At 45.2% G+C, this 16,936-nt stretch overlaps 2 long non-coding RNA genes across 2 annotated transcripts in view; one reads left to right on the forward strand and one right to left on the reverse strand.

The window, feature by feature from the left end:
- Positions 1–16,936, forward strand: part of LOC142250587 (uncharacterized) — a 45,837-nt gene that overhangs the window by 16,254 nt on the left and 12,647 nt on the right. The gene's annotated exons all lie outside the window — the stretch shown is intronic.
- Positions 6,666–8,229, reverse strand: LOC142250585 (uncharacterized). Its single transcript, XR_012725227.1, has 6 exons — positions 8,158–8,229; positions 7,994–8,073; positions 7,838–7,906; positions 7,694–7,765; positions 7,451–7,576; positions 6,666–7,345 (listed from the first exon to the last, which is right to left on the reverse strand). It is a non-coding gene; the product is annotated as an uncharacterized LOC142250585 (long non-coding RNA).

The raw sequence follows: 16,936 nt of genomic DNA on the forward strand, positions 1-16,936 counted from the left end.
TAACTGTATTCTTTATTTTACAGCCTCCCCTCCCCGCCCATCACATAACTGTAAAGTCCAAGTTCGGTGTTCGGACGCAAGGTCGTTATATCAGAATTCGAACGCGAACTTTACAAAACGTTCGGGCGAGTCTCCCGAACACCGGACATCGGGGGGTTTGCCCATCACTATTTAGCATATGATTAGCTATGCAGATTTGTCATGCCACTTCATTATTAATATTTTGCTTCTAGTTTTTTGGTTTTTTTTTTTTCTTCCTATTTACCACCACAAATTACAACCTTTTCTCCCATTCTCTAATAGCTCAGGTTTTATTAGGTTGATTCCCAAGCAAGGGGTCACTGGTTCTAATCGAGGAGCAGCCATGTAGAAAATTTCCCAAGAAAAGAAAAACTGCATCATCCAGCTCATCGATAGCGGCCTCTCAGCCAAGAAAATTGACAAACTGTATCATGTGAGTGACATAACCATTAGAAGAATATGAAAAGTCCGTCCATCCATTCAAAAGAAAAAAGGTGGACGTCCAGGCAAAATATCGGAAACTACAAGTCGACCCATCACAAGGTCTATCGGTTCTGGAGCCGCAAACTACAGTGGAAGTTGCTCATATGCTTCATTATAGTGAGATCACAGATGCCCATGCAAGCACCATGCAATACACGTTACACGAGGCTGGAATGGTGGCCCGAAAATAAAAATGAAGAAGCCTCGACTTCAATATCATCGTAAGAAGCGTTGGCTCGAGTTTGTAAAGAAGTGCGAAAAGGGGACAGCAGAAGATTGGAAATCCATGATTGGGAGCAATGAGATGATAGTGAATACATTAGGCACTGGGTGCAAATGGGTATAGAAGAAACAAGGGAAAAAGGGGCTAACAGTTTCAGAAATTGCAGGAACTGTCAGGTTCAGTGGAGGAAGCCTGATATTATGCGGTTGTTTCACAGCCAAAGGCATTGGATACTTGAACAGGATCAATGGTGGTCTCAATGCTGAGCTATATCTGTGCATCCTACTTTGTTCACTCGAGTTCTATGGGTATGAAAAGGCTGACCGTGTTCCAGCAGTTCAATGACCTGAAGCATATATCGAGATTGGTGAAGAAATTTGTTCAATGACAATGAAGTAGAGGGGCTTGTTTGGCCCCCACAGTCCCCAGACCTCAACCTAAGCAAACACCTGTGGGTACAGTTGAAGAAAAGCTTTTGGGAGCAATTTGTAGCAAAAGTGAAGATTTGGAGGTCTCATGTTTTCTTCCCTGATTGTTTAGGCCACGTCTCCAAAGTATTAACTATAAATAGGCTTGATGCTATCGCATCGAGAGTGCGGTGAAAGGAACATCTGTCTATGCTTAGTAGTACTACCAAGAGCAGTGGACATGTGTCACACCGTTTGCGCTTTTGAGGCTAATTAAATGTGTTAAAGGCTGTGTATTTTTATTGTAAATAGAAATGTGTATGTATTTTTTTTTCTTTCTCTCTGTTTCTCGTCAGTGCCGCTATGTCTCGTCGCTCGCTGCAACATCGCTCGAGGCATGGCGATGTCAGGCAACGCCTCCTTACTGCTCCGTGACATTGCAAATATGTAATTTAAAACACCAACACCTCATTATACCTAGATGTGGTATGGGTAGCACTATGTTATACTGGGAATAGAATTGTGCTTAGCCCACAATTTGGGTTCCGCCTACACTGTTGTCACTGGTTACCATGGCTACGATGTGGGCGTCAACTTCGGCAGTGCAGCTGACAGTGCCGCAGTGCACTGTGGGATATGTTTACATCCGCAACTGGCAAATAAATATGTAGATGTGTGTGTGTGTGTGTGTGTGTGTGGCTGTACGCTGTCTGTAGGTGTCGTGTGTGTGTGTGTGTGTGTGTGTGTGTGTGTGTGTGGCTATACGCTGTCTGTACCGTAGGTGGCATGTGTGTGTGTGTGTGTGTGTGTGTGTGTGTGTGTCTGTACGCTGTCTGTAGGTGGTGTGTGTATGTGTGTATATGGCTGTGCGCTGTGTAGGTGGAGTCTTCTTGTATATGGCTGTATGCTGTGTAGGTGGCGTCTGTATGTGTGTATGTATTTGGCTGTACGCTGTGTAGGTGGCATATGTGTGTGTGTATATGGCTGTGTGCTGTGTGTAGGTGGCATCTGTGTATATGGCTGTACGCTGTATGTATATGGCGTCTGTGTGTGTGTGTGTGTGTATATGGCTTTACGCTGTGTGTATGTGGCATCTGTGTATGTGTGTATATGGCTGTGTGTAGGTGGCGTCTGTCTATATGGCTGCACTGTGTGTCGGTGGCGTCTTTGTTTGTATATGACTGTACGCTGTGTGTAGGTGGCGTCTGTGTATATTGCTGTGCACTGTGTGTAGGTGGCGTCTGTGTATGGCTGTACGCTGTGTGTACGTGTCTGTATGTGTGTATGGCTGTACGCTGTGTACTTGTCTATGGCTGTGCGCTGTGTGTAGGTGGCGTCTGTGTATCTGTGTATATATGGCTGTGTGTAGGTGGCATTTGTGTATTTGTGTGTGTTTATAGCTGTATGCTGTGTGTAGATGGCATCTGTGTGTGTATATGGCTGTGTAGGTGGCGTGTGTGTATATGGCTGTACGCTGTATGTAAGTGGCGTCTGCATGTGTGTATGGCTATATGCTGTGTGTAGGTGGCATGTGTGTATATGGCTGTAGGTAGGTGACATCTGTATATATGGCTGTACGCTGTGTAGGTGGCATCTGTGTATGTGTATATGCCTGTATGCTGTGTGTAGGTGGCATCTGTATGTGTGTGTGTGTATATGGCTGTGTGTAGGTGGCGATTGTATATATGTGTATAAATGGCTGTACGCTGTGTAGGTGTGTGTATATGGCGTACGCTGTATGTAGGTGGCGTCTGTATGTGTGTATGGCTTTATGCTGTGTGTAGGTGGCGTGTGTATATGTGTATATGGCTGTACGCTGTAGGTAGGTGACGTCTGTGTATATGGCTGTTTGCTATGTGTAGGTGGCGTCTGTGTATGTGTGCGTATATGGCTGTACGCTGTGTGTAGGTGGCGTCTATGTATATAGTTACATAGGTTGAAAAAAGACCTAAATCCATCTTGTTCAACCTTCCTCCACCAATTCTACATTTTTTCCCTAAGTCACTAATAACCAACAATGTTGTGTATACTGGGGAAATCATCCACCCCTTTTTTAAAAGCTGTTATAGGGTCTGCCATTACTACTTCTTGTGGTAGGGCATTCCACAGTCTGACTGCTCTAACTGTAAATAACCCTTTCCTATTTAGCTGTCGGAATCGCTTTTCTTCCATTCTCAGTGTATGTCTCCTGGTCCTTTAGTACTGTCTTTGGAAGAAATAAGTCATGTGCCAGTCCTTTATATTAACCACACATGTATTTATACATATAAATGAGATCTCCTCTGAGATGTCTTTTTACTAAGCTAAACATATCTAACTTTTTCAACCTCTCGTCGTATTTGAGGCCTTCCATTCCTTGTAGTAGTCTAGTTAGCCGCCTAACTGATTCTAACTTCTGAAAGTCCTTCTTAAAATGCGGAGCCCAAAACTGGATCCCATATTCCAGATGTGGCCTTACAAGTGATTTATAGAGGGGTAACAATACGTTGGGATCACGGGATCTAATCTCTCTTTTTATACACTCTAAAATCTTGTTTGCTTTAGCACAGGGGTCGGGAACCTATGGCTCGCGAGGCAGATATGGCTCTTTTGATGGCCGTATCTGGCTCGCAGACAGGGCTCCTACCTGTCTATGGGAAGGATGCATGCACCGCGCATATATAGTTCTTATAGTTCTGCTGCCCCCGGCCGAGTTCCGGGGACCGCAGTCCTCGGCAGCAATCTGCGGCGCCGTCACTTTAAGGCGCGCAGACATCCTGTTTTGAATTTCATCTGTGGGCGGAGCTACCGCCTTCTCAGTCCCACAGATGAAGGAGGCGAGCTTCTGTCCGGCGCTGTGTGGGCCCCCTCTCCACCGTGACCTAATCGGGTAAATGCCCTCCCCGCCTCCCCATTATGGGCCCCGGTGAGCTGCTTCTAACCCCCCAGATGTATGCCCTGCCAATCCCCCCCCCACCAATGCCTCGGGTGCTGGCCCCGCCGATGCCGCGGGTGCTGGCCCCGCCGATGCCGCGGGTGCTGGCCCCGCCGATGCCGCGGGTGCAGGCCCCGCCGATGCTGCGGGTGCAGGCCCCACAGAGCAGCAGAGTTGTGTGTATTTGTCTGTATGTAGCAGAGTTGTATGTGTTTGTCTGTATGTAGCAGAGTTGTGTGTGTTTGTCTGTATGTAGCAGAGTTGTGTGTGTTTGTCTGTATGTTGCAGAGTTGTGTGTGTTTGTATGTAGCAGAGTTGTGTGTGTCTGTTTGTAGCAGAGTTGTGTGTGTTTGTCTGATTGTAGCAGAGTTGTGTGTCTGTTTGTAGCAGAGTTGTGTGTGTTTGTCTGTATGTAGCAGAGTTGTGTGTGTTTGTCTGTATGTAGCAGAGTTGTGTGTGTTTGTCTGTATGTAGCAGAGTTGTGTGTGTTTGTCTGTTTGTAGCAGAGTTGTGTGTGTTTGTCTGTTTGTAGCAGAGTTGTGTGTGTTTGTCTGTTTGTAGCAGAGTTGTGTGTGTTTGTCTGTTTGTAGCAGAGTTATGTGTGTCTGTTTGTAGCAGAGTGTAGTACCATTGTTTCAGTCCAGTTGTGGCTTTATACAGCAGGGAGGAGCATTCCTTGCTGTACTAAGTGAACATTGGAGCGATTGATCTGTCAATGGCCCTTTAAACATATTGTACGGCTCTCGCGGAATTATATTTCAAACTATGTGGCGTTTACGACTCTCTTAGCCAAAAAGGTTCCTGACCCCTGCTTTAGCAGCTGCTGTCTGGCATTGAGTGCTGCTGGTCAGCTTATTTGTAATGAGAATACCCAAGTCCTTCTCCTGTTCTGTTGTCCCTAGTTTACTTCCATTTAATGTATACGCAGCAATAGGTTTACTCCGTCCTAGGTGCATTGCTTTACATTTATCAACATTAAATTTATTTGCCAAGTATCTGCCCATTCTGACCTCTTTTCCAGATCGTTTTATAATATTGTACTATCAAGGTCAGTTTTTAATGTGCGTGTATATGGCTGTACGCTGTGTGTAGGTGGCGTCTATATGTGTGTGTGTATTCTCGCTGTGGCTCTTCACCTCCGAGAAAACACGTGTCTTTACTTACCTCTCTGCAGATCTGGTGGGGGGGGGGGGCTGGGGGCATACAAATCTGGTGGGATGGGCATACAGATCCGGTGGTGGTGGGCTGGGGGCATACAGATCTGGTGGGGGGGGGGCTGGGGGCATGCAGATCTGGTGGGGGGGGCTGGGGGCATGCAGATCTGGTGGGGAGGGGGCTGGGGGCATACAAATCTGGTGGGATGGGCATACAGATCCGGTGGTGGTGGGCTGGGGGCATACAGATCTGGTGGGGGGGGGGCTGGGGGCATGCAGATCTAGTGGGCTGGGGGCATGCAGATCTGGTGGGGGGGGGGGCTGGGGGCATGCAGATCTGGTGGGGGGGGGGCTGGGGGCATGCAGATCTGGTGGGGGGGGGGGGCTGGGGGCATACAGATCTGGGGGGGGGGCTGGGGGCATGCAGATCTGGTGGGGGGGGGGGCTGGGGGCTTGCAGATCTGGTGGGGGGGGGGCTGGGGGCTTGCAGATCTGGTGGGGGGGGGGCTGGGGGCTTGCAGATCTGGTGGGGGAGGGCTGGGGGCTTGCAGATCTGGTGGGGAGGAGGCTGGGGGCGTGCAGATCTGGTGAGGGGGGGGCTGGGGGCGTGCAGATCTGGTGGGGGGGGAATGGGGGCATGCAGATCTGGTGGGGGGGGGCATGCAGATCTGGTGGGGGGGGCTGGGGGCATGCAGATCTGGTGGGGGGGGCTGGAGGCATACAGATCTGGTGGGGGGGTGCTGGGGGCATGCAGATCTGGTGGGGGGGGGTGGGCTGGGGGCATGCAGATCTGGTGGGGGGGGGCTGGGGGCATGCAGATCTGGTGGGGGTGGTTGGGGGCATGCAGATCGGGAAGAGGGGGGGGGCCCCACATACAGCGCTGGACCCGGTGACGTTCCTTGGTGCTGTGGCTCCTCTTCCTCCAGTCTCTTCATCTGTGGGACAGGAGCTCAGCATGTCGCATGGTAGCTCCGTTCACAGATGAACTTCCGCACAGAAGCAGTCAGCAGTGCACACTGGGCTGCAGGTGCCGGGTTTAAAGTGCCAGCAGCCAGTGAAGCGCGGCTGCCGCTGACCCATACGTTAGCAGCAGCACAGAGTCAGAACCGTTTTAAGTAGCGCGCTCAGCTCAGCTCTGCTCACGTGGATAGGAGGGACAGGGAGAGAAAGCGAGATGGGAAGTATGACTCACTGCCATGACAACGGGACACCGACCGCAGCTTCCGCTACTTTCACATACGCAGTTCGTGCCCCGAAGCTTCGGTAACGTGTGTGTTCGAATTGCGCCTGCGCAACTGTGCCGAGGTGCATGACTGAATTGAGTTACTGAAACTGCTGAATATGTACATTTTGTGTGTAAATGCCACGTGCCCAGTGAATGCTTCGTTAACGGGAGGAAGTCACAGAATCAGCCTTGAGTGCTTTGGTTCCCCAGCTGAGCAAGGGCTCAGGGGTCATATTTATTGAAGAGCTTTAAGATATAAGCCAGTGTATTCCAACATACATTGATCAATTTTATTAATTATCACATGATTGATTACACCCTTGTTTTCTTTCTTTTTATAATATACATGAAACCACTATAGATAAAGTAGCGAGGTATGGTGTCAGCAAAAACCACAAAAACTACCTCTAAAATAATAATCTTTAATTTAGGTAATTAAAACAGGACACCAAGTGTCTCTCTCCAAAACAACATAGAAGAAAAGACAGTGCTAGTGAATGTTAGCAAGAGATAGCTCAGCGTGAGGAGGTCATAGCGATAGACAGGTTGCCACAGGTAAATGTTACTAATCTGGCAGCCTCTGCTCACCCTTCCTGACCACGGAGGGTGCTGTAATTTTTAGAGCGCCCCCCCGTTCCAGTTGGCTGACCCTCTCTGTCCCTATCTCTGACCAACAATTGTCCACCACCAAGAAGACCAGGTGAATAAGTGCAAGGACGAACCAAACAAAAAAACAAATAGTAGCGTTATTAGTTGGTTCCTGACTAGACTAGAGTCTCCAGTCAGAAGGTTAGATGTGATTGTTAGGTGGAGCTCAGGGGGACCGGCTAAAATAAGCTGTCACCCTAGGCTCTCCCGATGCGTTTCTCTCCCACCTAGCGCAATGCTGGGGGATCATCAGGGGTAGCTGGAAGACACCTGTAAGTGGAGAAGAGAGACAACGAGGTGTCTATCAGTGTTAATGATATGGGTAGATAGAAAAGAATTTTATATTATTTGAATACTCTTGGATAAATGACTCACGTGACGATAATAGTTGTCAATGGGGCAATATTGAAACCACTAGGGTAGATTTTTGATGAGTCGTGTAATATTCACTTGTTTGGATTCGTTAGTTTGAAACAGATCATCCAAATCACACATCTGCCTCTAAATGAAGCAGACAGGAAATTTAGTAGAAATACCAGCCACTAGCAGTGTGTGGGGGGTGGGGGGTATTGGCGGGGGAAGGGGAAGGGGGGAGGGTGAGAGGGACAAATTAAGTACCTTATAATTCATACAGCATTAGTTGATCTTTTGTTGTAGTCAGAAGGTTGTTAATATGAGATTATGAACCACCTATGGAATAGATAATTTTTAATATTCAAAATACAGGACATCTAATCTCCAAATAAAGAGAAGCATTCCTACCCTTATTGTGCAATAGTTGCAAGTGGGTTGATATCCGATTCAGGGACAGAAATAGAACAGCAGACAATCCTGCATGAATAAAAACTAATTCATTAATGAATATATACTTCAATATATGGTCTCAGAGGTCTGCAGGCTCTAAAAAACAGAAATTACCTGTAAGAAATGCATAGGGTTCCAATTTCTTGCAGTAAAAATTTGACAATAGTGCAACAGTGTACACTCAGTATATATTCCTACATGGAAACAAAAAAACATTCATAGTCCAGTATTGAACATAATTGTATCTGGGGTACATAGGAGGACCATCTGATATGTACCTGTAAAAACAGGTCCTTTTCAAATGCGATCCAGATTGATGGCAGAGTGTTGCAGTAAACACTGCTGTAGCCTAGGGGATAAAAAGAGGGATGGACGTGATCACTGTAGTGATCTTCCTGCCAGACTTCAAATCCTAGACAGGTAAGGAAGAGAAGCTATAGATGGTGGCAATAGCAGTCCCTGAAAGGGAAAAAGAACACCTAATGGTGTAAAGACCTACCAGAGTCTGCTCCCAGAGCAAAGCTCAACCTGCAAGGACGCAGTGGTCCCGAGCACCGAAGCACATCTATACCGCAGGGAGCTGGATGTCCTATGTGGATAGATGTAGAGTCTAATTTCTAGTGATGTCGTTCGCGAACGAGCCGATTCTTTGAGCCGGCTCTTTGAAGTGAACGATATGAGCCGAATCATCAAAGTGAACAAGCCATAAAGAGCCGCTTTTTTTTTTTTTTTCTCTCTGCTTCAGGGGGAAGCAGGAGATAGGAGAAGAGTAAAGTAAACACAAGCTCTGGGCAGGAGCTGACACTTAAAGCTATACACACATAGTGGTTCTTCCTTAGTTCAGTGGGCACAATTGAGTACCAGGGAATGATGTGCTAGGGTTAAGTTTTTCTGACCTCGACTGGCACATATGGTAATGTGTAGGAGGAGAGGGCCTCAGCTTGTTTGCTGATAACAATGATCATCTTCTCTAGGTATTATAGTCAGGGTTCAGGACCACTACAGTAAAGACCTGACCAGTTGTTGGGTAAGTAATAGCATTTTAGACCAAACATATGTAAAGAAGTGTATACAGCTTCAATCATTGTATAGAGTTAGTAATAGAGTCAGCACTTAGTGTCCAGTGTAGTGCACAGAACAGATGACCCCTGACCTGTTCATTTAACCCTGTAAGTTTTCTTTCTGACATAAAAAAGAGAAAATCATTGCTAATAAGCCATGTCTCCATTCCTTCAATGTTTAGTGGAAGCTGCTGTGTGTGCATGTGTGTGTGTGTGTGATTTTTTTTTTTTGTGACCACAATTGATATTTTTTTACTAGTTTGACTACATACAACATATTCATTAGCCTCTATATGCATGTGTCTGTGGTGTTGTGGTGTCACAATTCTCGCAGTTAAGACTTTTTTTCTATTTCTGTTAACAAATCCTGGTATTTTTAGATGTAAATAGATCTGACATCTGCACACATCTATAAAACACTTAATTTTGTATCGCTTCGTAATTATCAGTGGCGTAACTAGAGTCTGGTGAGCCACAGTGTGAAATGTAGACCTGGGCACTCCCCCACCTGTCACACTCCGCGCGCACACATGTTGGTCAGATCATATGTATGGGCCCCGTGTATATATGTCCCTTATCCTGGTATATATGGTGTTCCCCTCCCACCACCATAGTCATCCAATTATTATAACGCATCCCCATATTCCTCCATATATCACAATGTACCCTCATAGTCATTTATATATTATAATGCATCCCATAGTCCCCCATAGTCATCCAATTATAATAATGCACCCCCATTATCCTCCATATAGTATAATACTGCCTCACAGCCCTCCATATAGTATAATGCAGCCTCACAGCCTTCCCTATAGCATAATGCAGCCTCACAACTCGCCATAGGACTATAATGCACCCCCCTCCTCCCCCATAAACCTCTGGCGAGCGTGTACTCATTAAAAAATAAATCTGTACTTACCTCTCCTGGTTTCCCCGCAGCTCCGTTCTTGCCAAAACTGAAACACAGGAGAAGGTAGTGACTGCTTGTGTTCCACTTTGGAACGCATAAAGCATGAAGTGCCACCTACTCCTATTGTGGAGAAGGCGGCACCAGCCTGCTGAATGCGATTCACCATGGAACGCAGGCAGTTACCACCATGGTAAGAGGAGCGCGGGCCCTGTCCAGAAGAGCTGACAATCTGAGGAAACGGAAACAATAATTCTAAAGACTGTTTTTACTGCTTCACTAGATACATACAAGGGTGTAGAATGAGGTTCCCAATGTACAGGGGAGGTTCTGTATCATCACAAGGTGTAGCAGAGGTTTTTTTTTTAAAAAAAAAAGAGCCGTTTTTTGAGCCGAAAGAGACGATTCTTTTTGGTGAGCCGAGCCGAATGAACCGGCTCATCAAAAAGAGCCGGACTGCCCATCACTACTAATTTCGTCCCTGTGTCACGTATGCCAAGTCAGCAAAGGGAGTTATTTAAACCTCCCGCATCCGGAAGTGAGGTACACAGTACTGCCGTCCTTGCTAAGGCTGTATGATTGACAGTATGCTGAGACCAATCGGCGATGGTGCCCTTCTGGGTCACATGTCCGAGGCCAGTGTGTATATGATTTACTAGCTGACAGGGATTAGTAGCCTATCAGTATAGATTAGAGGGAAAAGGGGGACGTGTCTGCCGTCCGGATGTGACATATCGCTCCACAGGAGCGACACTAAGCCGGCATATCACTTGAATGAATGTATCAAAAGCTCATTTGCGGCACCTCCGCACTACAAAGTAAACCTATGCCACTGTGGATCTGAAACTGTATCAGATAGTACAGAGGAAAAGAGTCCCAGCATAAGTCAGCAGGAGGCAGTGTTAGTCAGTTATACGGGCCATGTTATAATGGAGACACATAATGGCACATAGTCTGGTAATACAGATTAATAGTATAAATTGTTCAAGGTGCTGATAGCAATCATCTAGTATATAGATACATAGATGACCCCATAATAAGGGGCTGCCAAGTGAAATGAACATGTCTGGTAAGATGGTTATACCAAAATATTGCAAGATTGGCACAAATAAATGCATGGGCACATCCCTCTTTCCTCAGCAGTGAGTTGAATTTATATCTTGCGGGGGCAGTAGTTCCCTCATCTCGTATGTAACCAGATAGAATAGGGTAAAATCATTATTTATTTATATATATATATATATATATATATATATATATATATATATATAAAATCTATCCAGAAGTGCTAAACGGAATGGCGGTCTGCCAGGTATAGTTATGGGGCAGCCATGTTATGTAATTAATTTATTTTCATTCATTTAGTATCCCACAGTTAATAGACTTTAGTGAGGGAGGGGAGGTAGAGGAGAGGGGGGGGAGGAAGTAAATAAGAAGGGTGGTTCCCCTAAAATTGATGTGAGCCATCAGCCAAAAATTTTTTTTTTTTTTAAAAGCTCTGAAGCTTTAGATAATGCCCAGGTATGAATGACCTTAGTGAGGCATACATGAAGAAAAAAGGGGGGGTGGAGAGAGCGGGGATTAGATTGGATACCAGGAAACTCCTGTCCAGTCTACTCTACCAGGAAAAACTAGATGAAGCTGACGTAGCTTAAATTTTCATTGAGTCCCCCTGGGGAGACCGAGTCAAGGAGGAAAATCCACCTTGCCTCACGTTGTAGGATTATTTTATCCCAGTCACCTCCACGTGCTGGTTTGTTAATAACTTCAATGGCCTGGAAGGACATGGCCCTGATGTTTCCCTGATGGCACTGGTTCACGTGTCTGGCAATGGCGGTGTCCCTTTTGTGACTAACATCCCCCAAGTGCTCCCCCTATCCTTACCCGCAGCTGCCTCTTGGTCTTGCCAATATAACCCAAGGGGCAACTGCAGGTACAGAGGTAGACAACTCCCTCTGTTCTACAGTTTGAAAAGTCTCTAATTCTCTATGTTCTACCTGTACTAAAATTAGAGAACTCCTTACTCTGGTTGATAAAGGGGCAGTAAGTACATCTCCCACATTTAAATGTTACCTGTGGTTTACGATCTAGCCATGTATTTTGTCCTTTCGGGGGTATAAAGTGACTATAAGTGAGGTGATCCTTGATAGATCTACCTCTTCTAAAGGTCACACTCTGGTGTGGGGAAATATATTTGCCAATGTCAGTGTCTGCTCTCAAGATAGGCCAGTATCGCCTTAGGATCTCCATGACCTTAGGATTTTGGTCATTGTAGGTGGCTATAAGTCTAATCATCTGATTGTCTGCCCGTCTTTTAACTGGTTTAAGTAATTCACTTCTCTGTGTTGCCTGAGCATGTTTATACGCAGGTTCCAGAATCTGCAGGGGGTAACCCCTCTTCCGAAATCTGTTCTTCATATCTAGAGATTTAGACTCGAAATCGTGGAGTGACGAGCAGTTTCTTCTCAGGCGGAGGAATTGCCCTTTGGGGATACCTCTCCTCAGGGGGGCTGGATGGTAACTTTCCCACCTGAGGAGGCTGTTAGTTGCTGTTGGCTTTCTATATATGGTGGTAGCCAAGTTGCCACCTGTATCCCTTGAGATTTTAAGGTCCAGGAAGGCCAAACAGTCCCTATTTATCTCATAGGTAAACCTTAGACCAAGGTTGTTGGTATTCAGCTTCCCCAGAAACTGTACGAACAGGGATTCCTCTCCTGTCCAGAGTACGTGGATGTCATCAATATAGCGCCCCCAAAATTGTATATGGGGGGAAAAGATGACATCCTCGTTTTCGAAAACATGGGTATCCTCCCACCAGCCTAGGAACATGTTGGCGTAGGTCGAGGCACAGGGGCTCCCCATTGCCGTGCCCCTGAGCTGGTGGAAAAATTTGCCTCCAAAAAGAAAAAAATTGTGTCTAAGTATGAATCGTAGTAGGTCCCCAATGAACCTACTATGTTCAAGACACTGTGTCCTCCGTGTGGAAAGAAATGAATTAACTGCCTGCAGGCCCCCATCATGCGGGATGCTACTATAGAGCTGTTCTACATCTATTGATGCAAGAAGGGTACCTGGTTCGAGAATGCCATCCAGCTTGGACATAAGGTCATTGGTGTCCCCTTATGTATGAGGGCAGACTTGTGACGAAGGGGCATAGGATCATATCTAAATAGATACTAGAGTTCTGGCACATGGCGTCTATCCCTGATAAAATAGGACGGCCCCTAAGTGGATTAAGTCCCTTGTGCACTTTGGGGGTGGCATAAAAAGTTGCTGTTACAGGGAATTTCGGGTATAGGAATTCAAATTCTCTACCTGAAATCACTTTGGATTCCAAAGCTTTATTAAGCAGTAATTGTAGTTCCTCCAGGTAACTTTGAGTAGGGTCCCTGGAAAGCACCTCACAGGTGGTCCTGTCCGACAAAATTCTATTGCACATTGCTGGGTAGTCACTGTGTCCATAATTACTATATTACCTCCTTTGTCGGAAGGTTTAATGGTGATTTGTGTGTTACTCTCAAGGTTAGTCAGTGCCTGCCATTCCTCAAATGTCAAGTTGGACTTGTCTGACTGTATTTTTGGTTGAATGGCTCGAAGATCATTGGTGACTAATTTGGAAAAGATGTCAAGACTACTTGATTCTGAGTTGGGTGGCATTTTCTTATTTTTGGGTTTCAGGTTAGTGAATGGTCCTATTCCCGTATGTTCCCCATTAACATCACTCAAAGTAGAGAGTATTCTGACATCCACCAGCATGTTCCTAGGGATGCCAAGCCGGTGCGCATTCTAATTCGTCATTGTGTGCAAAGAATTTTTTCCATTTAAGTTTTCTCAAAAATAATTCGATGTCCTTTACCCAGTTGAAGGGGTCATACCTAGTTGCAGGAACGACCGACAATCCAAAGCTCAAAACTCGTTTTTCAACATCAGAGAGGCAGTAACTAGACAGGTTGACAATCTGATTGTCTGTGAGTCTAGAGGGATCTATTTTTTCCGAGGGTTTCTTTGCATCTGATTTCTCAGGTTCTATGGGTCTCGTCCTAAAAAAGACGTCTGTGGTGGTTGATACGGGCCAAAAGGTAAGGGGCCAGGGAGGGAGAGGGGTGGTGGCGGGGGCAGTGTTGTCTGGGGTCCTTTGTTGTCCACCAAATTGATAGAATGCCCCAGAGGACGAGGGTGACACAAATCTTCCATGTGCCCGACCCCGTTGTTTGTTCTTGTTGCTCTGTCTGTCCCAGTTATTTTGTTTCCCTTGGTAATTTCTCCTCCCTCTATTCCATTCTGGTCGCCCCTGTGTCTTGCTAAATTCTACTAAAAAGGGGGCTGAAAGCCCGTACTTACGAAGCGCTCACTGATATCCTAATCAGGCACGAATACTAATATTCTTTATAGCAAGATACTATTTATTTTAATAGCACATGAATAGTTAATGGTACATAGGCATTTAGAACTATAGTCATAGAAACTTATACAATAACAGAAATATGCATCAACATTACCGTTATGTTGTAGCAATCCTTTCACATCGGAGGGAACTCGAGTTAATGATAAGGAATCAACATGGCAGCTTGCATCACAGGAACAGTGCGTACGTACACTTCAATGTCCTGGAAGGTTTCCCTAACATTAAGCGAGTCCGGTGTAATTTTTATAGGAAAACTTTGTAGGTTGGGTTTAAATGGTCACCAGCATGTGACAGCTGAGTCATGTTCATGTAATTTGACCACAAACTACTGTGGGCACCGGCAGCTTCCTGCACATTTCCTGCACATCCTGCCAGTTGACAACTGGCCGACCACAGTTTGACCATAGTGTTAGTGAAATATTGCAATGAGCCGTAAATTTCATATGCAAGCTTCCTTAAACCTGTCTTTAAGCCAACCACAAGTTTCCGGTAAGTGGAACTGTCCTCATTATCTTGAAACTGCTTCAAAAACCTGTGACATGTATTCTTTGGTCATCATATCGGCCTTCCAAAGGACATCTCTTTGATACTGAATTATTGATAGGTCAAATAATATCTGGGATCACTCCTATCTTTTATGATTCCTATCTAATCACACATTCTTTCAGTCATATCACATTGGTATCACAATCGGTCCTTGATCCCAGGGATTATTTTCCATCATCAGTATTCCACTAGAAGAAGATCACTCGGAATATACCATACCATGACCAAGTGCTGTAGTGGGGAAAACAAGAAAGGCGCAATAGGGTTTTACCCGGTTTACAGAGTGAAAGAGGATAAAAACAGTGCACTCACCTGGCCGGGTTGTGCCAGTCACAACCCCTTTATTAGCATGGATGAGCGCTTGGGTGGTTCTGCAGCGGCCCCGTTATAGAGCAGATTTTGAATATGAAGGACTGGAGAAAACTGGTTTATTGCCGCGCTAAAAACCACGAGCATGTATAAGTCAAAATATTCTCTTTATTTAGATCATTCCTACGCGTTTCTGAGGCTCATCTGCCTCCTTCCTCAGGGAAAAAGAATCTGACTCTTTTTCCCTGAGGAAGGAGGCAGATGAGCCTCAGAAACGCGTAGGAATGATCTAAATAAAGAGAATATTTTGACTTATACATGCTCGTGGTTTTTAGCGCGGCAATAAACCCGTTTTCTCCAGTCCTTCATATTCAATACCATGACCAAGAAATATTGTTTGCCACAAATTTTGATTTCTTGGTTTGTTTGGATAAACGTTGAATCACAAATATAATCACTTTCACTACTATGTATATTAAAACTAAAAGCAATATTATCTGAAAAGCTCCCTTGAATATCATGTGTTTTGGCATTTGCTCGATATTCAAAGGAATCAGTACACATTACATTTCCCGATATGTTTCTACAAGTTTCACTAGTAACATATTGGCATAAGGCCATACATATCATGAATTGTCCTTTCCACTAAGCTGGGTTTAAAAGCATCTACAGTATTTATAGCTGTCCCAAAACTTATTTTTATATTCCCCATAGGGATGAATCCCAGGTTAGTCAGTCCAGTCTTATTTCTTAGTACCCAAATTCCTCCCTTAAAAGCCAGATATTGCAAATTGGTGACTGTTGCATTCAAATTGCCTTGCCACCATGGAAGATTGATCCATCCCACTATGGAAATGGGTACTGTAGTATTCTATAGACGAACACTTCGAGTGTCTTTATCAGCAAGATGATCAGAATAACTTTTCTACTTTAAAATTTCCTCCATCGATACCGGGACATCCAGATAAGGGATACGGGTGGCTGTAACCGAAGAATGTGCACAGATCCAGCAATCTGTGTGTTGAAAATGTGATGGTGCATCAGAAATTCATTCGCCACAGGATCCTCCTGATGTAGACTTGTCCATCCAACGACCAAAGAGGCAAACATCAAACACAGGAATTTCTCCATCTCATCACTATCGAGCTCTTCCCAGTAACCGATACCATGGATTCCGCTTATTTACAACACCCTCTGCAAATAAAGATACACTATTATTCTCGTAAATAACATTTTTCTTGTGGGACATATTCCCACTTCCCCACTCCTGGTCTCATTATCAGGAGAGTACGATCTTTTCCGACCGCTATTACCTCTGCCTCTGAGGGCGGGCCTTGGAGGTTTTGAATCCATATTTTTGCTCCTACATTTGTAATATTAGAGGATCCAAAACCTTTAATACCCCGTATTGTTAATTCTGCTGGGGCAGTTCCTTCTCTTATCTCAGACAAGTTTATTGGAATTATCAACATCTGAGCCACCTTCTGGTGTTTCACCAAGATCAAAGGTTCATTTCCCAAATTTAACATCAGTACCTTGATTTCTCCCTGATAATCTGCATCTATTACCCCTCCCACCACTATGGCTCCTTTTAACGCTAAACTAGAACGAGTGGCTATTTGACCATAATGATCCTTTGGCATCTGGCAACCCAATCCTGTTGAAATTGGTTTTACCTTACCTGGGGGTACCACGACAGTTTCCAATGTACTGAGGTCTAAACCTGCTGAATAAGGTGTCACTCTTTCTGGGAGTTTTGCCTCTTCTTCCACTTTCCAATAAATGATTGTACTCACTACGTGTGCCTCATGAATAGTAAGATTTGGTGT

This window comes from Anomaloglossus baeobatrachus, chromosome 9 (genome assembly GCF_048569485.1).
Source record: "Anomaloglossus baeobatrachus isolate aAnoBae1 chromosome 9, aAnoBae1.hap1, whole genome shotgun sequence".
Lineage (NCBI taxonomy): Eukaryota > Metazoa > Chordata > Amphibia > Anura > Aromobatidae > Anomaloglossus > Anomaloglossus baeobatrachus.